The 27,028-nt window shown below is 27.9% G+C and overlaps 1 long non-coding RNA gene across 1 annotated transcript; it reads right to left on the bottom strand.

The window, feature by feature from the left end:
- Window positions 1-2,569: 2,569 nt before the first annotated feature.
- LOC139427114 (uncharacterized) lies at window positions 2,570-27,028 on the bottom strand. Its single transcript, XR_011638259.1, has 2 exons — window positions 26,905-27,028; window positions 2,570-3,132 (listed from the first exon to the last, which is right to left on the bottom strand). It is a non-coding gene; the product is annotated as an uncharacterized LOC139427114 (long non-coding RNA).

The raw sequence follows: 27,028 nt of genomic DNA, 5'->3' as shown, positions 1-27,028 counted from the left end.
ATTTATTCCAATACTTGACTCAAGAGTTTCCTTGTCTTCTGGATTGGGTTCAATTACAAGGCTACATGATTGAACATTAGTAGTCGTAAATCCAAAATTTGGTCTGATGTTCAACGACGGTTATAAAATAAACTTAAATTAATTAGTGCATATTTGTGCATTATATAATGCATATATATTTTAAGTCAGGTCACAAAACGTACTTTCTCTGAATACACCTTCTTTTCTTCGACTGATTATAGGCCAAAATATAGGGGATAGCAGCAATCTGGAAAATATGTACCCAATAGTTTGAACAAGGGAGGTGGGTTCAAGCTTTGGACCACTTATTGTTAATTTTAATTTTTGCGTATTTCGCAAACAATTATAAAATTCGTTTCTCAAAAGATAACTCCATGAAAAATATAACTTTTTGTAAATATTTAATATCTTTTAATATTATAATTAATAATAGTATGAAAAATTTTGAATTGTAAGGTATACAATTAATTACATCATTTTAAAGAATGTAATTTTAAATGGCAAAATACAAAATTTGTGAGAAATTGAATCGACAGATTTCGTTCCAAATTTGTATTTTGCTATTAAAAAGTGCATTCTTTAAAATGATGTAAAAAAATGTTTATTTTGCAATTAAAAATTTTTTTCGACTATTATTAAATAAAAATATAAAAAATTATAAATATTCACTAGAAGTTATATTTTGCACGCAATTATCTTTGGACAAACGAATTATATAATCGTGTGCAAAAATTTTTCAATTCGCTTAAAAAGTTCTGGAGATATGGCGAAATACGCTAAAAGAAAAATTTACATTATGGACTCTCCTGACCAAATTATGGGTACCATATTTCCCAGATTGCTTCTACGCCCTATTTTTCAGGAGTAAGAAATCCGAAGCAGTCGAAAAAGAGATATGTTACTTCAGAAAACGTACTTTTTTGTGTCTGATTTCGTTACTTTAAATATCGTCTACACGAATTATTTAGCATATTTGAGGTCACTCCCCCGAACCATAAGGATTGTAAAGTTTGAGGATTCAATCACTAGATCCAAGTTGTTCAGGGGGGTTCGTTTTGTATTTGAACGTTTTTTTCCTTCAAATTTCAATGGTACAAAGGGTTGCAATTTAGAAAATATAGTCCTAATAGCGCAGTTGGAAAATCGGTAATTTTAACTTCACTTTTTGCTTATGTCTTTTAAAACTTATCTTTTAAACTTTTAAGCAAATCGACTGTTTATCAAGATGTGTCATCACGGATGCCGCTGTATAAAGCTTCGCAACTCTACCTGGATAGGAGTGTTCAACTGTTAGATTATCTTACTACGATCCTGGAGGTCCTTGGATTGAATCCCGCTGGTAGCCAACGGCCAACTCTCTCACACGTCTTCCTCCATATCGCTTATGAGATTATACGTATTGTATATTTTGTACATATTGTATATTTAATCTACGATTTTGTCTCGAACGTGATCCAAAACATTTATTTATATGTTAGTCCAAAATTAATTTTATGAAATATATCTATACTGGAAATGTCTAAATAATAAATATAAATGCATAAAAAAAAACTATTAATATTCTTAGAAAACCAGCGTAAAATTATAATTTCTGATTGTCCATCTGACGCTTTTAACCAGATACCTTACACCATTTAGCTATTTGTAGAAGTAGGTGAAAAAATTGATGATTGTAATAAAATTTCAATGCTGTAAAACATAATAATAAAAGTAAATAAGTAGTATAGTGAAAATTAATATGTCAAATTAATTTTAATAGTAATTATTTCTTGTAGTTCTTTCTTCATGAACAATATTTATTTTTCGGTGAAAATAGTGTACTAAGATCCAAGATCTTATGGGAGGGATGAATTTTAGACTTTTAAGATATACAAAAAGGTTTCAAAACTTCTTGAACAACTTGGCTATTCGGTTGAGGTTGATAACTCTCTTGAATTAATAAACTCGCCTATTCCTAAGTGCTTCTACGACAGAACTATTAAAAATTATGATTGCATGTAGATTTTACTCTGAACATAAATAAAATTAATTTTATCTATTTACATTTGGTATTAAGATATTTCAGTCATAGATACATATTTATAAAATGTTATTTTATAACAGATATAAATTAGTTTCATGCGTCTCGACGAGTCAGAATCTCTTTTAAATGTTTAATTTGTTAATAATAGTAAGTGTTCTTATTAGTTGCTTCTATATGAACTAAAATATCTTTTTTACAGTCAACGCGCTTTATTGAGGTCAAAGAACTTAAAGCATGCATGTATTTTAACCCTTCCTAACTGACGAACTACAGAGAGATTCCAAATTTTTTGAGCAACCTGGCTATTTGCTCGAGAAAAATATCTCACTCTAAATAGCATATTCCTCCGTTTTTGAATTTTAAATTTTTAATTAATAGCTAGTTTTCTTATTTAAAAATAACAAATAAATTATTTAAAAAACTTGAGATTTTGTTACAGTTAAATTCTGACATCTTGTCACATGCTATATTTATGTTATGACTAAATATATCTATAAAAGGAAATCACAAATGAGAAGCATAATCTCAATTCCAATTCCATTTTTATTATAAAGCACACCAGATTTAGTAATAACACAATAATTTGATAACAAAAGTATGCTGGATTTTTTTTTCTTCCAGGTAATTTAGTTAAATCACTTTACCAGAGACAGTTAAAAGTTTGAGCTGTCTTTTTCTAAACGCCAAAGGTGATAAATGGTGCTTCTTTCGTCATCAGCTGCGAAAAGAGCGCGCACTTCAGTTGAGTACGCAGGTGGGGTTTACGGTCACGTGCCCAAATAGCTGAGTCACGTGCCAAAAACGTGCCTCTGATCCAGATGCTAATGGACGAAAACGCTATTGCCAATAAGTTATTCTTAATCCTCGCTTCAATACTCTTGTACATAAAACAGTGTGGTATAGGATAAAAATGAGAAGCTGGTAAAGTGGAAAACCAAACTGAGTTCCGTGATCAATTTACATGGAATTTATGTTTCATATTTATAGGTAAAATTGCCTGAACATGAACCACAAATTTTGGTCGTAAAACACAATCTTTTTTTATCTCATGGGTTTGTAGTCTGTAGACTTCCTTATAATGGTCCTTTCTGGAAGAGAAGAAAGTATATATTAGCTATGTATTTATTGACAAGAATAAAAATTTGAAAATTTTTAAGATTTATTTCCTTTTTCAGATATTTAGCTGATAGAAGAAATTATTATTTTTTCAATTTTAATTTAAATTTGAAATATTAAGAAAAATTGTAACAGGGTATTTCAATTTCGTCCTCCTAAAAGGTTGAATGATTAAGACGCCCATAAGAAAATTTCATATTTCAAACAGCTTTTCAAAGTGGGGTATAGGGAAAAAATGAGAAGATGGTAAAGTGGAAAACCAAACTGAGTACCTTGATCAGTTTACACGGAATTTATGCTTCATATTTATAGGCAAAATTGTCTGAACATGAACAACAAATTTTTCGTCGCAAAACACAATCATTTTTAAATATCTCATGGGCTTGAGGTCTGTAGAATTATAATGATCTTTTCTGGAAGAGAAAAAAGTATATATTAACTATTTTTTTATTGACAAAGAAAAGAAATGCGAATTTTTTTTTGAAAAACTAATCCTTTTTAAGATATTTTGCTTATAGAAGAAATTTTTTTTTCTATTTTAATTTAAATACGAAATATTGAGAACAATCGTAATTGCGTATTTTAGTTTCGTCCTCTTAAGGATTGGACGCATTAGACGTTCGTAAGAAAATTTAATATTTCAAAATTGTTAACACCTTTACAAAGATCATTATCAAATTCTTAGCAACGTTGTTTCACCCATGTGGAATGTGTTTTGACTTAAAGGAGAGAAGGGAATTAAAAACTTTGCTCTTTCTTAAAATCTTTTAACTGTAAAAAAAAAACATTTATCTGTGTAAAAGGATCCAAGCATTTAATTGTAGAAAAAATGTATTAGAGGGACCGGAAAGTGATGTCGTTTTGGTGCATTTGATATTTGTTATCAATATTTTATTTTTAATCCATAATGTATTCACCCTCGTTAGCAACAACCTTTCAATACCGGATCGAAAATGAATCGAAATGGATCGAAAAAAAATGAATTGGTTCTTAAGACTAACGAATATTTAATGGGCCGAAAACGACATCTCTTTCCGTTCCCCCTAATATATTAGCACCAAAATAGTGGCAACTACTCTACACCAAAAGAGATGCAGTGAAACACCAGAGACAATAAAGCAATTCCCACCACTTTTGGTACTTAGCAACACTTAAATTAAAATAACAGAAATATGTGAGCCACATAAGAGTTAGTTATTTTTAGGATACGATTTAAGGTAAAAACGTTTAAATTAAAATACAACCATAAACTAATTCTTAACATAAAATTAATTTATAAATCAAACATATGCCTAGCACAGAGAAAATAATAACTCCAACTTAAATGACGCTAATTATAAGAAATTGGATAGAAATTAAATACTGAAATATTATTTAATATAATTGACAATTATTCAAAATTAAATCATAATTATCCTTATCACGCAGCTGGAAACATGAATATATTTTGCAACGGTGAACTTTTGTTTCTTAGATGTATAGTAGCGAGCAAGATAACAACAAACTCAAGCTATCTCACACTTGATTGTGAATACTCTACTGACATTAAGAGAAGTAAGCAATAATTGGTGTGTTTGGTAACGAAAATAATTCACGAAGGCTTCCTATTGAAGACTGAGTACTAAAAATTTTAAATTTATTAAAATTTTTTAGCAGACTAGTATTTGGATCAAACATATTATTTTATTGAGAGAAAAATACGATTTTTAGGTATGAAAAATTTTAAAACATAACAATTTAAATAACTTTTAAATTCAAGAAAAAGCAATAATATTTTATAGAAATAAATAATTTTTTTATCATAGACTAATTTATTAATACAATACGAAAATGATTTAATGAATAGACTTTTCCTTCCAATGTTTTTTTAACTATTGGCTTTTGCCTTTTACAATAATAACACTCCCAGCTCAAAGTACTTTGCCCCGGGCTCTAATTTGCAATCCAACGAAACTCCATGACATTTTTGGAGATTTTTCTCGTGGTTGTTGATTGTCACAATTATAACGCATGCTCTTATTTTTTTTTACAAATTTGCTACCAGAACTTCAAAAAAAGTAAGGAATCAAGATATTTTTTTATTTAAGAAAATTACGAACTGTTGGTTTGGAAAGTTAGCACCCTGAGCTTCTGCATATCGCAATCGGATGATAAACATTATATTTACAATGATTATTACAGTTTTTCGTTTATGATGGTTAAAAAATAATAAAAGTTTTTATTATGATGATAAAAATTTAGGTCTTATTGATTTTAGAAAAATGCATTGGTTTTTATGATTTTAATTAACTTATTTATTGTGCATTTTCAGTTGTTGTTGTTAATTTACGTCGCACTAGAGCTGCACAATGGGCTATTGGCGATGGTCTGGGAAACATCCCGAAGGATGATCCGAAGACATGCCATCACGATTTTGATCCTCTGCGGAGGGGATGGCACCCCCGCTTCGGTAGCCCGACGACCTGCGCGCGAAGTCGAGCACTTTACGGTAGCACAGTTTAACGAGGACCAATACCGCACACCCTCGGTCCCTACGCAGTCTGATCCAAGTGGTCACCCACCCGCACACTGACAGCAGCCAGTGATGCTTGACTTCGGTGATCTGCTGGGAACCGTGTCTTAACGATCAGTCCACTGCGGGACTGTGCATTTTCAGTGAAATCATTATATTTACAATGATCATTATAGGTTTCCATTTATGGTGGTTAGAAAAGAATAAAAGCCTTTATAAGGATGATAAAAATTTAGGTCCTATTGATTTTAGAAAAATACATTGGTTTTTAGGATTTTTATTAACTTATTTATTTCGCATTTTTAGTAAATTTTATTGTTTTATACTAATATAAATTAATACCAGTTCCTGTTATAGATTTGTTTTTCTTGAAAAGGCAAAACTCAAGTCCTTTAAAAAATTTTGAATGTTAGAATAACATCTATAGTTTTCAAGAAAATTATCAAATTATTTAATAGAAGATCGCTAACTTTATAATATTTTCTAAGATTGTTCAGATCGCAAAAATTAAAAATATTTTAGTAAAAGAAGGAATGTCTTCTAAATACTTGAGAAAAAACGTTATGTAATGTTAGGAATTTATATACAGATGTGAAGTTTTTTTGGATTTCATTTGTTAAATTATCCAACAATGAAATAATACTAAAATTCTTTGGAGTATTATTCAAATCTTTGGAGTATTATTCAAAAATATTACAAATTGATATATTGTAAGTTAATCTGAATAATACAAAGTGATTATATTAGATGTATTTTGCTTGACTATTCCGTATAACACTCAGGTTCTAGGTTAACCATGTTAGGTTTTAGTTTAGGTAATAATCACTCCAAACAATGTAATTAGTGAAACCTTTTTGAGTGGCCTCCAATATTGTCATTAGTTTCCACAATGTGAAGTTTAATTTTAGTAACTAATAAATTTTATAAAATGTGGTGGAAATCTTAAGGGAAAATACCTTAAGCATTTTTCAATTATTTTATCCACGATTTTTCTTAAAATAAATTCTTATTTATCATAAATCAATTAAATTAATGTTTTGTACCATAACGATTATTTAAACTTATAAAATTTAGAAAAAATTACATATGCATTAAAAATGATAAATTAAAAATTTCTAAAACACAATAAGTTTTCATGAATAAAAACAAACTAAATTCACGATGAGTTTGTTTAAAACAAAATAAGATTATTTTAAAATAAATTTTAAAGAACTGAAAAATTCTTGATAGCAATAATATCTTTATTAAAATTATTGAAGTAATCAAAATTTCAGTCTTATTTACGTAATTCACTAAATAAAAACGCTGACTTGTAACTACACAAAAGTATTTTACGGGGAAATAATTATCTGTTAAAAAAAATTCTTTATCTACAAATGTTTTGACTTTTGACTTTGCACAAAATATTTATAAGAGGTATCATAGAAAATTTTACGAACTCGACAATATCTATTATTATGTTTGGTGTTTGAGTTGGTGAAATAAATTATCCTGAGCCAACGACCCCCTTTACTGGAAGAGTATATAGTAGCATTATATTGTAACAGTGTGTGTGTGTTTTGAAAAGGCTGAAACAAATTTCAATTATTTAATTGAAAATGTAAATTGCGGAAGTAATCAAAATAAATTAGGATTTAAGATTATGTCAATAGAACTGTCGATGAATTATTTTTCTAAAAATTACAAGAAATTAAAAAAAAAAGAAACTATACAATGTCATATTTATGACATTACACAAATAAGATCCCACCTGTAAAAAGCTAAACTAATGCACAATTCTTTTGTCAACTATTGAAAAGATTTCTATAATTTTTAAAAATAATTTTAAAAAATCCTCATTTCGGGCTTTTACCGGAAGGTGTTGGTTACTCCAAGGCTTTACCTCAAAAGCTTAGTAAAAGTTGAACTTTTACCAAACTACTTCGGTAAGTCCCAAGTTTCACCGGTAAAACCCAACATTTACCAGACTTCGTGCTCTTACAGTAACATATAAACCTTAAAAAGGTACGGTTTTTGTGTGAAAAACGTTGACAGAGTCGTTTTGAGTTACCTGCATAACAGCTGTTGGCTTTGAAGTTTAACAGAAAATGCTATTACAAACCTTCTACGAAGGAGAGTAAAACTAACTAAATTTAAAAATATTTATCTTCAAGTTTGTTTCAACACATACAAATTTTCAAATAAATGAATAAATTCATTAAAATCTGTATTTTTCAAGCTAAGAATTTCCGTAAGCAGAACATAATAGATTAACTTTTTCTATCCAAAATTTTAAAAGGCTTTGAAAAATTTTTTGACCAAAAGCGTTCCTGGGAAAAATTTTTGTCTTACCCCTCCAAAAAAATATAGTTTAAATCATATAGTTTAATTACTGATAAATAAAAAAGGGAAAAGATGTAAAATATTTAAACATAACATTTATTCTTATTCATTTGAATTTGTATTCATAAATATTAGATCAGATTTAATTACAAAAACTCTAAATATCATTAGTTAATTACAGGCAAAATCAATGCTTGAAAATATTTTCGTTTCTTAATGTTTGCATTATTATTTTTCTTTCCATTTAAAAATAACTTTTTTATGTACATAATAGTTTTGGTGAAAAATACAGACACATTTCTTGACATAAGAAAATATCAAATTCATAAACAAATATTTTTACTATGCTAAAAGAGCGCATAGACGCGGATTATTATTTATTTCCATCAGACTGCCAAATTGCAATTATAATTTTTAAAAACCTAATTACGTAATTTTTTACCAATACTAAATTATCTTTTTTAATCATTCAAATAATTAAATAATTTTGATTCAGTCATTAAAATTTATAGCTAATATAAGAGTTTTAGATTGAATTACATCCTTTAAATTGTATATTACAGCTGGATTTGATGATAGCTTGAAAAAAAGCTTTCCATTGAGTAATTTTTTGGGTTGATTAACATTAATGACGGAGAGATAGTACACCACAGTTTTTACAGCAAGTGATTTTTATTCTAACTGTATTAAAGAACAAACAGTTAAGTAAGAAACAATGTTTAATAATAATAAGGAGGTTGAATGAGCAAGACTTAAACTTCAATTACACTTTTAACTCTTTTTCTCCACATGTTCAGCTTTATCAATCATATTTCAATACACATAATAAATATATGTATGTCTTGTTTACTACAAAAAGGAAATTTTCGAAACGCAGATGAAATTTTTTTTCTATATTTGCTTTCTTTAGAATTTCTAACATTTATAACACTATGTAATATGTGCAAAATATGCTTTGATGTTCAAATTTGAAAAGATGTAATTTTTTATTTATTTATTTGATTGTGATTTGAATTATTAACATGATCAAAGCATATTCCCTAATAATTATTAGCACACTTTTGATGAAGGCCATACAATGCAAGGCCCGTGGGCCGCAACTGGCCTGTCAACGAACGATATTTTGGCGTCCTGCTCTATTATTAATGCAATTGTTCGAATATTTAATGCAATAGTTCGAAAATAATAAGTATAATAAAAACTGCTGAAAACTATTTCTTCAGATGATAATTAAGTGTGCAAAATTCGCTGCTGATACTAATGAAAAAGATAGCCGGATTAGTTTGTTTAACCCTAATAATCAGAGACAAAATAAGAGAGTGAGTTTCGTCTCAACTTTCAGTTTCACTTTAAAAAACTTTTCATAAGGATATGCTTTCTTGCAAGCCGTTTTGAAGAAAAATGAATGTAAGTGAAACAAGAACTTTACAGCCATGGCTTCTTGGTGACTCGTGTGATATAAGAAGTGTTCTACTATTAATATCAGTTACACCTCTCAGTTCAGAACTGCTTTGCCTCTGAATGCCCACGCAATAACGAGTCATGATAGTAATGAAGGAAAGCTGTTAAAATAAAAATAAAAAAGATTTATTTTCAGAGAAATAGAGTTCTTGAAGAATAAGGTAGTTTGATTCTATTAAAAAGAAGGCACAGCATTGTGAAAGAATGTAAAATCAAAGTGCATTATGATACTAAACGCATAGTTCAAAGTATTTTGCAATGGTTGAATATTTTTGAAGTGACAATGTTAAGGAATTGTTTTTTCCTACGATAATAAGTTAACTGATGATAATATTAGAATTAACTGCAAGGTAACCAAAAATTAATATAACATACGTTGTAAAGAACTCCGGATCAAATTGTGATAGAAAGTACCGGCACTCGGGTACCTGTATTTTGCCGAATTTTTGTATTTCACAGTATTAGTAACTTGATATACCGTAATTTTCACAGCAATGATTGTCTTAAAATCATCGAATCACTCTCGTTAAATAAATACTATTGTATAATATTTTACTGTAAGATGAATTTTATGGATGATGCACCCAAAGTGCCGGTATTTTATTCTGTAATTTGATCCGGAATATTTCTGCAGTGTAAAAATCCCTTTAATAAAGAATATTTTACTAAAGAATGTCTTCAGTGTGCATTTAATATACTTTACTCATATAAACCCATATAAAGCTATTTAGAATATCAGCTTGTCTGATGTATCGGAGAATCTGACTTCAAACAGATTTAGTATACTCAAAATCAAATGAAAGTGTTTCGTATTTTATTTCATAACAATTGATGAATCAACAAATGTAAGGGATACTGTGGTTGGCTATGATAAAAATGCCTCAATAGTTGAGAGATTAGCTAGTGTTGCTGAATTTAAAAGTAGAACCCTTGGTCTGTTTTATTTTTCTATTGTTATTTGACCAAAACCTTAACTCAATGCGAGGTAAGTTTGAGCACAGTATTTATCTTTCAAAGACCAGACAGAAAACTGGAATACTAATAATATCAAACACTAACACAATGGCTTAATACCAAAGAAAATTAGCGCGCTATAGCGTTTTCAAACTTTGAACATGTTATGAATGTTGTTGCAGAAGTGGTGTTGCAGAAGTGGTGTTGCAGAAGTGCTCCATCCGGTCCAAGAGGGACATTCAATTTCAATTTTCAACAAAATTCCGGAGAGAAAAAGTTCATAAAAAACACTAAAACTAACAGTTACCTTCGTACTGCTGCTGAATTTTTTCATCTTTCTTGTGTCCATGCATGTGACCAGCGGTATTTCCCAAATTTATAGTTGTGACTTTAAAAAAATCTCTCTGATTGTATATGTATGATCATTTAGATTTTAAGGGACACTAGAAGTTTAGAGTTTTTAAATTATCTTTTATTTTTATTTGTAACCTTTTATTTATAAATTATTTGTTAGTTTCATTTTCTTTATTTTTTTATAATTACTTTATTGTTAACAAACGGTTCTTAAAACAAAAGTTATAATTTTATAAAGGATACTTGGAAATAAAGGGATTAAATAATTCCATGCTTTCAAGTGAAACTTTTTTCATTTAATTCTTTTGTTGATTAAAAAGTATATTATAGAAATTTATGTGGAATAAAAATATCCGCAAAAGAATGACTGAATTTTGTAAATTTTAGAATAATTGTTTTTTAGTAAGTAAACACTATGTTAACCTCATTTACTGTCTCAACATTAATTTAAATAAAAGCACACAGTTGAATGTTTCCATTGCTTTATTCCAGTTCTAGCTAACGAAATTACTAACTCAGAAGTGACGCCTGTAGTGAAAAAGATTTTAAGGAGAAATTGCAGTGAATCCGACCGCCTACCTGCCCCGCCTCTGATGCTAGCCAACCACGTGTTCGTGTTGCCAATGGATACGGCATGGAAATTCGGAGCGCCGTCAAAATATTTTTGATCTTTTGCTCCGCCTTCCTCCCGCTAAGGAACATTCTATTCTAAGAATTAAATATCTGTGATAAAAAAAGAACCGTTAAGATACTTCAAAAAATCAAAAACAGAAAATTGTGTGATCGGAGATTAAAAAATTCTAGAGAAACTACTTTTTTGTGGAAAACCCTTATTAATTATATTATATTTCTAACAATTTAGATTCAATTATTTTTTTAATATAAAGTTTAGATTATTTAAATTTTTATTAAAAATAATTAAAAATAATATTTTAATTTAAGGATATTTTAGTTTTAGTTTTAGCTTACTGCGGAAGTGTATATCAGCATGGTCCTCAGCCTTAAGAAATATCAATAAAAGGAGCTTAACAGTGGCTCTAAACTTTAAAAACTTCCGTCTAAGAAAATGGCACTTTACCTTCGAAAAACAACAATGTGAGGAATACCGGGTTATAACTTTTATCATTAAAATAAAAAGAGCAAAACAAAAGAACAAGGCAAGCTTACACCGGGCGATAACACGTAATCTTAAAAAACAATGTTGGGAATATGGGGCCAGTTTAAATAAGGAAATAGCCACACATTCTTCGCGGAATATTTCGGTTACTCCCTTGTATTTTGGTTAACCCATTTATTTTTAATAATAACCACGCATTTTGTTACATATGATAAAAAATGCATATTAATTTCATTACTCGGTATGCACTTTCTCGTGAATTCCCAACACTAAAGCTCCATTTGTAGCCGGTTTCAATCAAAATAAATAAAAATATTCTCTCTCTCTCTCTCTCTCTCTATATATATATATATATATATATATATATATATACAGTGGAGCATCGTTTATACGACGATCACTTATACGACGTTTACATTTATACGACGTTTTAGTGTGGTCCCAAATCATTCCTACTCATTTTAATGTAAAAATATATCGTTTATACGACGCACAGAATCGGTTATACGTCGGTTTTTAGATTTTGTTCACGTTTATTTAATTTTTTATTTTTTCTTGTGTATTTTAAAAAAGGGCGCAATTTGCCAACATAAATGATACAGAAAAGGGTGCCAACGAGAATGCTTGGATAACGACCGTAATTTTTACTAGATGACTGAAAAAACTGGACAATGTTATGAAGAGGCAAAAATGAAAAATTTTGCTATTCTTCGACCATGTCCAGCGCACCCATCGATACTAATTATTTTGGAAAATGTAAAAGCTCTCTTTTTTCCTGCAAATTGTACAAGTGCGCTTCAGCCATTAGATTTGACCGTGATTAGAAATCTGAAATTGCATCATATAAAGCAGTAAGTTCAACTCGCTATTCAAAGCATTGTAGAGACTAATAGCAAGAAAATATAATTCGAGGTAACATACATTCAAATTGCTCACTGCAATCTTTCTTCTTTGGTTATTTGTTTGTTTTGCTTTGTCTAATTTAGAAATTTATGTAAATCAACACGTTAAACATCAAAATTAACTGAAAACAGAGTCAGTTTCGGATTTAGAAGTAAAAATCGATTATACGACGTTATCGTTTATACGACGTTTTTCGGGGGTCCCTTCGGCGTCGTATAAACGATGCTCCACTGATATATATATATATATATATATATATATATATATATATATATATATATATATATATATATATATATATATATATATATATATATATATATATATATATATATATATATATATATACACTGAAGAGCCATTACATTATGACCACCCTCTATCTATAACATTGGGCTCGCCCAGGTTTTCATGGTTTCTCGCCCAGGAACAATGTTTTCATGGGGCACATTAGGACCCATAATCCTCATAGAACAATCCCTGACGTCTGTAAACTACTTGAACATAGTTGCAGACCAGGTTCACCTATTCATGGCAACAGTTTTTCCTGCGGGGGATGGTGTTTACCAACAGGATAATGCAACATGTAATACGGGTCGAATTGTCATGGATTGGTTCGAGGAACATTCCAGAGACTTTCAAGTCATGTCTTGGCCCCCAAATTCACCTGACCTTTATCCAATAGAGCATTTTTGGTCCCACTTGGAAAACCAAATTCGTGCTGCCACGCTACCCTCTCGCAATGTGAGGGAATTGCTAAGACCAGTTGGTGAGCGCATGTTACCAGATACCTCAGACTTCAGGAATCAATGCCACTGCGGATGCTAGCAGATTTGAGGGCTAAAGGTGGTCCTACATGTTATTAGCAGGGTGGTCATAATGTAATGGCTCTTCGGTGTATATTCCTGAATAGTCTCAAATCAAGGAGGAAGGGGGCGAAACCGAGTAGTTTTCAATTTTACTACGAGAGCAGAGGTCATCGAAACGTAGCAGAACAGTGCTATTATTGAACTAAATGCTTACTGTGTGTTAAAGAATGAATCTTTAGTTAACGCATAATAAGCTTGACTGAAAAAAAATTATATCCTGTTATTACCAATGATTAAGGCTAGCTAAAAAAAAAAATCACTAGAGATTTGTCATAGTAAAACAAATTTATCTGCACAGACTTTGAGAACTAGTCAGCAACACTACGGCAATATTGCTATATGATGGGTCCTACTTCTTAGAAAAATAAATAAAATGTGAAATTTAAAAACAAAATACTACATTATCAGCCAAACGCTTCAGGGGAGAATTTTTAATTAAAATGATGATACTTATAACGAACGAAAGAACTTTAAAAAATAATTTAAGTCGAGAAAGTAATTACTATGATCTTATTTTTAATGGCATACTCAAGACGTGTGTCATATTTCTCTGTTAGTTGTTTCAACAGATAAAAGTAAAATATAAATAATAAGAGTTTAAAAGTCGTTAAAACAAGACCTTAAAAATCGTTGACAAACCTATTGAAATGACGTTTAATGTTTCGAAATTTAATAACTTCACATACCATTACAACTTCTACATAAGAGAGAAATTGAAGTTCCAAAAACGTTTGCGAATTTAACGAGATATTTTTTTATTTCTAAAAAAACCAATGGTCCTTTTACGATTTAGAAAACTTTCCGATGCTTTTTAACCGCTTCATTTGACATTAAGAGCTTAAAATATAATCTAAATGAATAATGAACTGTATGAAATATGAAATATGTTTGAAAAATTTCATTAAACCATTTAATTATAACATTGTGTATGTCAGCTATGAAAATGTACACACTTAGCCAGGAATCTACACTCGTCGAGTTTCAAATTTTTTCTTATTTGGCTGTTGTTGTTGTTGTAGGCCATTAAACTTGTTTTCCAGTGGCGCCATCTATGGCCAAGAATTTGACGTCTGCCACACCCATACGTCACACCCGATTAGAAAGCGGACCCACTCATGCATCCATTCAATTATCCACAGATCGTAATTTTGACTTGAACCAGAGAATGATCAATCTCCAATCCAGTACCCCCAGAGGCATAATTTTTTATTGTAATATGGAGGACTTTATGACTCGACAGATTTAATGTGCACCAATAACTATTTACTACGCGAGGAGTCTTCGGCCGGCTGGATTAGAGTTCCTGTTCTCGCGTACGTGAGTCCAGCACCCTAGCAACCATGCTATCCCGGGGCCTTTTATTTGGCTGACTGTTTAATAATAAAATTTATCTATTTGCTGTTGGACTAGATAAATTTTAATCTATTCATCATTAAAGATCTATTGACGATTGCATAATTCAAAGGAATCATCAATTTAGCAGAATGGTAAAGCAAGAAATAATACTATACACACTTTGTTTTTGCTCATGATCCTAAATATAGAAAGGAACAATGGGGAAAACATTCAGGGAATTTTTTCTGTATTTTAGGACCATAATTTATTAATAAGTTGAAAATGTAAAATTAATAGTATTTTGTATAATCTTGCTTTAATACAAAATATCAAAACTGGTATTGCTTTTAATTCCTAAACATTAAGATTAATTTCATGCATTTTATTGTATTTAGTTAAGTACAAAGTATTTTTAAGAAATATATTTACATTTCGAATTGTCTTAATGACTGCCCAACTATATTCGTCCTTTTTGAAGTTAGCAAAATTTTCATTCAGCCGAAATAATTACTTATTACATTTATCATTATGACTTATTATTCTTACATTTTCCCTGTTATCTTAATGACCGTCGAAATGTTTCCTCCTTTTCAAGTTAGTATACTTTTCATTTAGTCTAAATAACAATTTAAATAGCAGTTGAAAGCTTTTTTAAAAGTTGTTTATCTTGTTTAATCTCAGGAAAAAAAAATTTTTTTTTTCAATTCTACGCGTCACAACTTTCCTGATTAGGTATAATAAAGAAATAAAAGATGATAAAAGAAGAAAAGGTTCATGAAACAATTAGAGAGCAAAAGTTCAGAATAAGTAATCTGAGCACGTTCATCAACATCTTATTTCTTGAGTTGACGAAATTATCAAAATTTGAACGTAATTATGCCATTTTAATATTGATTTATATTGAGTGTTAAGAAATATGTACATATTTATAAACAAACAATAAAATTAAATTCAAGCCCTTTATTGTTTTAAACAAAATTTACGAAAATAGTTCACATTTAATTAAATATTCCTTATTATCTTTGTAGCCGAGATGATTTTTAAGAAATAGTAATATTAGAAAAGAGTTTAGTGCCGAAAAAGTTTCTTAGGAAATCTCCGCAAAAATAATTCTCTAAATTTTTAACTGCATCAAATATTTACATCTTGTGGTAAAAGAAGAAAGTAGGTAAGAGGAAAAATTTCTTTCAAAGAAAACATTAAGAAAATTAGAGTTTAGAATAGGTTATCTAACCGAAATTATATTTCATTAAATAAACGTAATATCTATAATTTGAAACTGTTAAATTACCATATTTATATTATTTGAATATCGATTAAATTAAGATGCCAAAAACTGTAATATAATCAAGGCCGATTTAGTAAATACAACGTACATTTAAAAAATAAATTCACACATAATCAAATTTTTATTATTTTTTTACCCTAACATTTAAATACTTTTCAATTCAACATAATTTCTTGGAAATCGAGATATCAAATCTTTATTATTTTATTACTCTAACATTTAAATACTTTTCAATTCAGCATAATTTCTTGGAAATCGAGATTTCAAATCTTTATTATTTTATTACTCCAACATTTAAATACTTTTCAATTCAGCATAATTTCTTGGAAATCGAGATATCAAATCTTTATTATTTTATTACTCTAACATTTAAATACTTTTCAATTCAGCATAATTTCTTGGAAATCGAGACATCAAATCTTTATTATTTTATTACTCTAACATTTAAATACTTTTCAATTCAGCATAATTTCCTGGAAATCGAGATAATTTTTTTAAGTAACAGTTAAAAGTTTGTATGGAAGTATCTTTTCTAGTTTTGATTCCCCAAAATTAACTTTCTAAATTTTTCAAAGCTTCTGACTGTTACTTTTTCAGATAAAAAAAATAGAAGAAAGGAGTTAAAAAGAAAAGGATCTTATGAATGAAAACATTAAGAAATTGGAAGTTATCTGATGATATTATCTCACATAACTAGTTAGCCCTTAAGCACATTTTCTCAGAGTGTTATCTGACAGCATCTAAAGCATGTTATCTGATTATACTCATCAAAACTATATGTCGTGAAACTTATAATCGTTAACTTAATTATATTAGTATTTCAATTTCCATCCTCGAGTTCTCTTTGAGTTGATCTTTAAGTTATCTTTTTTTTTTTGTTTATCTCGGAACACTACAATAAATCATTTCTTAAGTTCAAACTTTTGCTATTTTATATGCAGAAAGCAAGGTCTGAATAGTGAAAACAATAAGAAACCAAGAGTTCAGAATATGTAATCTGAGTATATTCCATAAAGTTAATTTCCCTGATATATAAAAAGTTAAAAATAATTTCAAATTGTTAATTTAACTCAATTATACTTTTTAAATTAGTTTGGTGTGTGTCTGAAACTGCATATGTAGTTAAGATGCATTCGTAATGACAAAGTATGTTTTTAAAATAAGTTAACAATAAATTAAGTATCGCTTATTATTTTAATGATTGTCAAATTTAAATCTATTTCAAGAAAAAGTAGTTATTTGCAAATCGAGAAAATGTTTTTTGAAGTAAGAGTTACTATTTTGTTTAGAAATTTTCTTTCCTCTGTGAACTGTGCAAAAATATTCTTAATTTTTTGCAGCTTTGAATTTTTTTGGAAAAGTAAAAAGAAAGTTGATATTATCTCAGAGTATTATCTGAGCATCTTGAGCATGCTATCTAATCAGGCTCAAAAATTATGGGTCTCGAAACCTATTAACAATAACTTAATTATATTACTTGAATTTTCATCTCGTGCTCTCTTTAAGCTCATTAAGTTCTCTCTTTTTAACTCTGAAATACTCAAAAAATCATTTCCTACTTTTTCTAATTTTAAAATTTTTGCAAATTAAATAAAGAAAGCAAGATAAAATTTCTTATCACTGAAAACAATAAGTAACCAAGAGTTCGGAGTATGTTATCTAAGCATGCTCCTCAAATTTCATTTCCCTGAAATAAAACAAATTTAAGAATAATTTTTAATTATTAATTCGACTCAATCATACTTTTTTAGTTTCAGTTTTGTGTGTGTCAGAAACTACATAGATAATTGAGATGTAATTATAATGACAAATTAAGTTTTAAAATAAGTTCACTTTCAATTAAATATCTCCAGCTCTTTTTAACGATTGTCAAATTTAAATCTATTTCAGGACAGCATAAGTATATGCAAAATAATATGCTTTTTTTTTCTTTTTTTGTTGTTTTTTTAAAATTAGAGTTAAAAGCTTGTTTCGAAATCACTTTTTATCTCTAATTAAAAGCATTTTTTAAATTTTTCACCGCTTTAATTTTTTGAAGAATAAAAAAAAAGTTAGTATTTAAACAGATAATCTTAAAATATTATCTGAGTCTCTTGAGCATGTTATCTAATCATGCCTATCATAATTATATGCCGTAAAACTTATTAACAATAACATTATTTAAATTCTCATCTTCAAGTTCTACTTGAATTCATCTCTATTCGTTCATTCTATATTTAAGCTCTCTCTTTTCATCTATGAACTAAGAAAAAACTTATTTCCTACTTTTTTCTAAATTTAAAATTTTTGCAAATCTATGCAGAAAGCAAGATCAATGCTCTTACCAATGAAAACAATAATTAACCAAGAGTTCAGAACATGTTATCTAAGCATGCTTCACAAATTTCATTTCCTGAAATAAACTAAAGTAATTAATAATTTTGAATAGTTAATTTAACTTAATCATATTTTTTTAAAAGATAGATTTATTTTGTGACAGAAACTGCATCCGTTATCAAGATATATTTCGTAATGACAAAATGCGATTTTAAAAGAAGTTCATTTCTCACTATTTTAACGATTGTCAAATTTAAATCTATTTCAACCCAGCTTAATTATTGGCTAATCGAGATAATTTTTTAAAGTAAAAGTTAAAAGCTTGTTTGGAAAACTCTTTTCATCTCTGAACTCCACAAAAATAATTTTCTAAATTTTTCGCAGCTTCAAAAAATTTTTTAAAGAAGAAAAAAGAAAGAAGATAGGAAAAAAAAGTCTTATCAATGGAATTGTTAATTTGACTTAATAATATTTTTTTAAAAAATAGATTTGTTTTGTGACAGAAATTGCATACGTAATCAAAATATATTTCTTAATGACAAAATGCGATTTTAAAAGAAATTCATTTCTCACTATTTTAACGACTGTCGAATTTAAATCTATTTCGAGCCAGTTTAATTATTGGCCAGTCGAGTTAATTTTTTAAAGTAAAAGTTAAAAGCTTGTTTGGAAAACTCTTTTCATCTCTGAACTCCACAAAAATAATTTTCTAAATTTTTCGCAGCTTCAAAATTTTTTTTAAGGAAGAAAAAAGAAAGACGATAAGAAAAAAAAGTCTTATCAATGAAATCAATAAGAGAGCAAGAGTCCAGAACAGGTAATCTGAGCATACTCATCAAAGTTTTATTTCGTGAGAGAAACTAATGACTAGCGGGTCGCTCTTTGATATCGATTACCCCGCGATACGATAAATTCTTAATGATCATCGCAACTGGTCTGTGAGGGTATTTCAGTTGAAAGGTAAATCACATGAGTTCACTTAATTCCATGAGTTATTAATGCAGCAAAGAGAGAAAGAAATAGGGGAAAACGAATCGTCAATTCTAATAAACAGTTATTATAACCCTTGTTGTGTACTTGTTTGGGTTTGCGTGATTATTGTGTTTAGAAAATTTTTATTTTGATTTTAGTTTACACTCTGTACGAAAAGAACCATTATTGGTTTCACAAATATGCTGGAATAATTATCGTAACAAATATATTTGTGTATATTGGGAAGTTTTGGGTACTAGGAATTTGTTTCATTAAAGTTTAATTTTATTGTTAGTTTTAGAGAAAAGGGTCAAGTTAGAATATATATTTTATTAATGATTTTAACGTAATTTAGAATAAATGTTTTATATATAACTGTTTAAGTCATCACAAATATCCTAATGCAGATTTTTTGCGTATACAAAATAATATCATCAAACACATATGTAACGCATATCATTTAACACATTTGTTACATTATTAACATTATCTCAAGAACAGTAAGAAAGCATTAAAACCATGGAAATTCATTTATTTATTTCAAATTCCCCAAGATTTAAAATTGTGCAGTACACTTGACCTAAATGGTGCTTTGTGGCAAAATATCTTCTTAAAAGGTTAATGCTTTTTAATACACTCAAAGTATTTTGGAAAGCTAATTGACAAAATTAGTTTAAAGAGTAACATGTTCAAAATTGTGCATGCTCAAATATACTACATTTGTAAAATTATAAACATTAAATTTAAGTATACTGATCATTAATTTGTTCCTGTAAATGTCATATTAGGTAAATAAAAAATATTACATTATAAATATATTTTTACAATATATTTGAATACATATTTTAGCAGTATGTTGCACTATATTTATTGATATATAGTATTCTATCTATCTATCAATATATATGTGTATATATATATACATGTTACGGTGAATAAGCGAAATCGGTGGTTGTTGACTTTCACCGGTAAATGTTGACAATCACATAGTCGCTTTGGTGAATGTCCTATTTATTACATTCGATTTGATATGAATTTATTCGTGGATATAATTATATTTATTCGATTTTTTAATACTTACTGATGATAGATCAGAAGGAACATCAGTGTTTGGAGTATCGGACCATACATTTACATTTGACCGGTATACATTTGCTCGGTATACCTTACACTGATGTTTTTTAAGAGTAAGTGCCACTGCCCGGTATACATTTACCCGGTATACCCTACACTGACGTTCTTTACGGTTAAGTGCCGCTGCCCAGTATACATTTGCCCTGTATACCCTACACTGATGTTTTTTTAAGGTTAAGTGCCACTGCCAAGTATACATTTGCCCGGTATACCATACACGGATTTTTTCTTTAAGGTCAAGTGCCATTGCCCTTTATATATTTGCCCGATACTCCAAACACTGATGTTTCTTCTAATCTATCGTCAGTAAGTATTAAAATATAGAAAAAATATAAATAAATCAAATAAATATAATAATATCAACGAATAAATTAATATAAAATTGGATATAACAAGTATTTCGGACATTCACCGTAACATATATATATATATATATATATATATATATATATGTTACGTATATACATATTCATTACACATTCTAATATATATACATATATTAGAATGTGCATTTTCATATACTATTTTAGAGTATTTATATATTTTTAGAATGCATATTTTATTGATAGTTTCAAAATATTTTTTGAAGCCACAGTATATATTTACATGATCTGTGATTAGATCATGATTGTCAAAGCGATGATTTTCATGAAAAATACCGATGAGATTCCGTGAAATTTTCGCTCATAATTTTAATTACGTTTTCCACAGAACCGCAATTTTGAGACAAGCTACAAAATGACTCAAAACTGTTTCATTGATTTCATTTTAGTTTCGTATTGCTGATTTGTGTAACATCTGTATAGCATTGTCCGGAAATTAATTCAAATCCGAATGGCAAATGTGGCAGTGGTGTTGGCGGTATATAAATACATTTATGCATGGCAATACGCGTTTAAATATGCTATTATAAAATATTTAAATATTTGAAGGATTGTTGACAGTTTCGAAACTCTATTTTTTTATATCTCTGTAGTAGTTTAAAACACTAAGTTGAATTCGTCAGTTTTAACTTGATAGATCATTATTAAATATTAAATAGAGTTTTATGCTAAATAATTGGTATGAAATGATTTAAGAATAACTCAAAACTATTTAACCATTTGCATTTACATTTTAGCATGATATTTTTTATAGCATTATTCAGAAAATTTAATTTAACTCATGAAGTCAACTTTTTAAAAGCAAAAATTAGTTTTTGTAATTAATTTAGCCTCGATTTCTACTCATGTGAAAATTTTAAGTTTCTACTTCAGTACAGAATTTTCTCATTGTTTCAAATGCATGAAAAATTATTATAAATCATAAAGTTCCTTTTATAAGAACTAAATTTTTAAAACTAAAAACAATTAAATTCCATGGAAATAGATCAATCAAGAGAATTTTAACTATTTTTTCTTCCATAGATCTTAAAATATTTTTCAAACATATTCGGAAAGTTTTACTTAAATTAAAAAGCACACTATTTGTGATCCTGATTATACCTTCCTGATTATGGAGGTTGAAGTAGGCTAAGACCCTACTATAAAATTTATTGAAAAACATTCCAGGTTCTTTTCAATATTTGTTTATTTATTATAACCTTATGAACTCTAAATTCTTTTTACTCATTTAGTTTTGTTTTCTTTTATGACGTTTACATTTTTGACAAAGTAATACATAATTCATTTTAACATTTTGCCAATTTTGGTTCAGTTAATGAAGCTATTTATGATTTTTTTTAAGATTTATTTTTAGATTGTTAAAAAGATCGAAATCAATCATTTAAATTTCTATTTTTATGCTAGTTTTGTAATTAAAAAACTAATGAATAAAACCGAATTTTTTACAGGAATTAAAAACAAAAGGTTTTATGATTTGTTCGAAAATGTTCATTTAGATGTATTAGAAATTGTTGCAATGATTTGAACTTACGCCTGCATTTAAATGATTTCGAAGCAAATATTTTCACACTGCTTGTTTATACTCCCAGATGGCGCTATTGAAGCCCTTTCTAAATAATGATATGCTTCGAAAATCAATGCATCTTTCTAAAATGAAGCTAGATGCATATCCACAAAATGTTTTGAATTTGAGAGCATCATATTAGACTCCCTCCAAACATGGTTTGAAAATGTAATCAAAGCACCATTTTATTTTTCATTTATATAAGTTTTATTACAACAAATTAAGTTTTATTAACAACAAATAATTTTGAGTTTTTAAATAAATAAAATGAAAATTTAGGATTGATAGTTATTCCTAATTTGGTGCAATTTTAATAATCAAAGAAACGTATTTTTAAATGAGTACTAAATATAAATATATTTAATACCAGTAAAAATTAATTCCTATATTCCATGCTGCGATTGAAATTCGTTTGGTAATTTACTTAGATATCTATACATTTGTGAACACTTTTTTTAAAATGGGAATTCTTAAATTTTATCCTCACACAGTTTAATAAGTTTTGAAATTTTTTAATGAATAAATATTATGTCTGTCTCAGATTCTTAGAAAAAAAATTTTTACGAAATGATAAAAGTAGTAGTTGCAGTTTTGCAAAATTCAATATTTAGAATTATATTTCTAAATTTTTGTAAGCAAAAAGAACAACTTAATTTGGGGGAAATGATTGAACTTAGGTAGTCTCAATTTTAATCATTTAGCGTCAAGCAATGTAATAAAATTTTGAATTTGTTTAATACATAAAAATTAGGTCTCCACTTCATCGAAAAGAATATTTTACAACATGTCAAAAGTAATAGTTGCAGATTTTTATTATTCATTATTTAGAATTATATTTCAGAATTTTTGTAAACGAAAAGCACAACTTGATTGAAGGGAAACAACTGATCTTAAGCAGTCTTAATTTTGTTCATTTATCATTAAGCAATTTAATGAGGTTTTGAAATTTTTTAGTTAATAAAAATTAGGTTTCCACTTCAATGAAAAGAATATTTTACAAAATGTTAAAAGTAATAGTTTTAGATTTGTATTATTTAATATTTATAATTGTATTTCAGAGCCCATACACTGGCAAAAAGCAATTAAGGAGAATCGACAAATTTTAAATATTCTATTTTAAAATAACTTTATTTAAGACCATTTATTTAAGTATCTACTATATCAGCTTTTCAGATTTTTTTTACTCTTCTAGACTACTTGACCATGTGATTTTTTTGAAATTCGAAAAATTTAATTTTTGCCACCGTGAAATTTGTCATCTTTTCTTTTTTAAGAAAACTTATTTTAACAGTATATAAAAACAAGCAAATAAAAATGAGATTAAAAAATAGCTTTACAATTTTATGATAATACATATTAAAAAACAAACGAAATATTTTTAAATATCGATAGAGTAGATCCGGGTAAGAAAAGTAATCTTTCATGTCTGAAAAAACGAACCAAAAACTGTTCACAAAAATCATTTAAAGTTTTAGAAATATGCGTGAAATACTCAAGAGACCAAACTATCCATAAAAGCTCTGTAAACTTAATTTTAAATTGGTTGAAAAGAGTAGAACAGAAAAGGTTGAACAAAGCCAATAATTTAATGTATATTGAGAATATGCTTAGCTGAAAAATATATTATTGCTAACCGGATGGAATGATGAAGAATGAATGATTAAATATTGAGAAATCAATTGTGAAGTCGTCTAATCTATAAACTTTTTTTACATTGTTACTTTAAAGATATAACAATAAAAGTAATAAAATTAACAATGCAAATTAAAAATCCCATTTGGGTCTTTTTGCAAGGAGTTAAACGTCTTTTCATAAAACAAAAATGAAATACCATAACTGAGAAATTTAAATGTTTTTTTTAATGACACGAAGAAAATAAATCAATATCAAGGGGATCATAATTTTGAAGTCGTTAATAATTATTTAATGAAAAAATATTGTTTAAAAAAGAAACATATCAACCAATGCATTCTTAGAATAAATGTAGGGAACTTTTTGACAAATGATAATGCCACTGATATTTGTTTATTGTTTACTTTTTGTTACGTGTAACAAATCAAAAATATTTTTAATTTGAGGTTAACTAAAGTTAGTTGTGCTAAATATAGTAAGTTAGTAACAGAATCTAAGATAATTTATTTTCGAGAGTTTAATAATTTAAACGTACAATTTGTACAAACGTACAAAGATGTAAATTCCATAGCATCATGTCAAACCAGTTTGATTTGTGTAAATATTTTTACATTATTTGTTTAAAGATTAGAAAAATTCAAACTAAATCCCAAAAATTAAAAAATCATATACATATTTAGAGATTAAAATTCTATGAATTTTCATCTAATGAAAAATAAAATATTAGTAAAAATAGCCGTTATAAGAGATTTTGTCTTTTCTAAACTATAAATAGAATCACAAGTTTAATTTTATTTTTAGATCTACATAAATAATAAAAATTTAATTAATTATTCAAATAAATTATATATAAGTTTGCTTAAGGTAAATAAATAAATCAGTTATAATTTCAGAAAAGACATTCATGTGTTGATAAGAGCTTTAGTGGGAAACTTTGAAAATGATATTGCTTATTTATAAACAAATACGCATCTCTTGTTAGCAAAATAAGCTAAAAGCATATCATAAATAGATAAGAAACGTTTTTATTAAAAATTTATTCTGAAGTATTCCAAGTTTATTACATTAAATGTTATTGAAACCTAAAATTAATACAACAAAGCAAAAAAAAAAAAAAAAAAAGAAAAAAAAAGGAAAACTTAACATCTAGCATTATGATTAAGCATATATATACAATTTTGTAACTGCTTTGTGATTGGACGCAGCTACATGTATTATTTCCTTTAATTTGTGATGTTAAAGTTTCTACAAAATTTAATGTTATACACTTAAAATGTTTCTTAATAAATTTTTCTCTTGAAGAGCCAATTAGGAATATTCATGCAGAGAGTATTAGTAATATAGAAATGTTCTTAGAATTTTAAAGGCTGCACATGAAAAGAAAATGTTGTAAAAACTTATTTATTTTGCATTACATTATGTTTATCAATCAAGGAAATTTGTTATATCGTTATATAAGTATCGTATTATAATGCTCATTTAATTAATAAACAATAAAAAATGGTTCAAATATAAAAAAAAGCAAATAGTTATTCTGCATTTATGATTTGTATTACATGCAATTATTTTGTTTTTTTAAAAATTAAAGAACAATTTGTTTACTCTTATTTTTGAAGTAAAAAATCATCTAAAGTGTTTGCATGCTATTCATTAATAAAAAAAGGAGTTTCATTGACTTTAATCAATTAAATTAGTGATTGTAAGGAAATCACAAGGATTAATTTAAAATTATAAAATTAAAACATTGCTTGTACATATTGTAGTTAAAATTCAAACCAATCAATTAAATAAATATTTGAACAAATTCATAATCAAAGACTTACATTAATAAATTAAACTAATGTTTAATTTTATAACCAGCGCGAAATAGCTCTAAATAACACAATGATCTCTCTATTTTCTAATTATCTTTAATTTCAACCATTCTAAGCCTTTATTTCTTTTATTTATTATATAAAGTCATTTCTAATAATCTAACTTGAATACACTGCCTATTTCCTCATTATTTTGTGGCACTTTTTTCATTTAATTATTTTTAATTTCAATACGAGCTAGGATTTGAAATCAGAAATCACAACGCATTGCAACACTGTAAAATAACCTAAGCTATAGATTTCATTATATATTTTTCATATACATTTATGTATATATATTTTTTGAAGCAAGTGATGTCATGATCCTCAAATCCAAGTTTTCCCAGCATGCTTTATTTTTTAACTAGCATGCTGGGAGATGCCAGCATATTTAAGCTTAAATGCGAGATATAATATCATTATACCTCGCATTTAAGCTTCTACCAATTAATTTTCTCTTTTCTTCATTGAATCTTAAAAGTAAATTTACATACCAGAACTCTGTATGTAAAAAAAAATAAGCCAATGTCTAATATTACTTCTTTGACGCTATCTGCATAAAAACCACTAACTAATATCCTTAATTTAAACAATTTATTCTAAATTACAAGGTCTATCATCGGTGTTTTATAGTTTAAAGCTTTACCTAAAGTAATTATCCCCTGTAAATAGTGTTTTCCGAGAAATCGCACCGGTTAATTACTCCTGACTAATAACTTATCCTGACCAAATACCTATAAGACACTTATATCCTTTAAGAAAGATTCTTCCTTACCAAGAGATGAAGGGCAGAAGAATCAGAAGAAAGCGGCATACTGGCCGTAAGGTTTCCCCGACGGAAGAGCCGGGCAAAGACGTTACCGGGGAGCTTGACTGCTCTGAAATAAAGGCACGCCCCG

This window comes from Parasteatoda tepidariorum, chromosome 11 (genome assembly GCF_982258835.1).
Source record: "Parasteatoda tepidariorum strain Cologne lab strain chromosome 11, Ptep-v5.0, whole genome shotgun sequence".
Lineage (NCBI taxonomy): Eukaryota > Metazoa > Arthropoda > Arachnida > Araneae > Theridiidae > Parasteatoda > Parasteatoda tepidariorum.
Note: the sequence above shows the minus strand (reverse complement) of the source record. Positions and strands in the feature narration are given on the sequence as shown.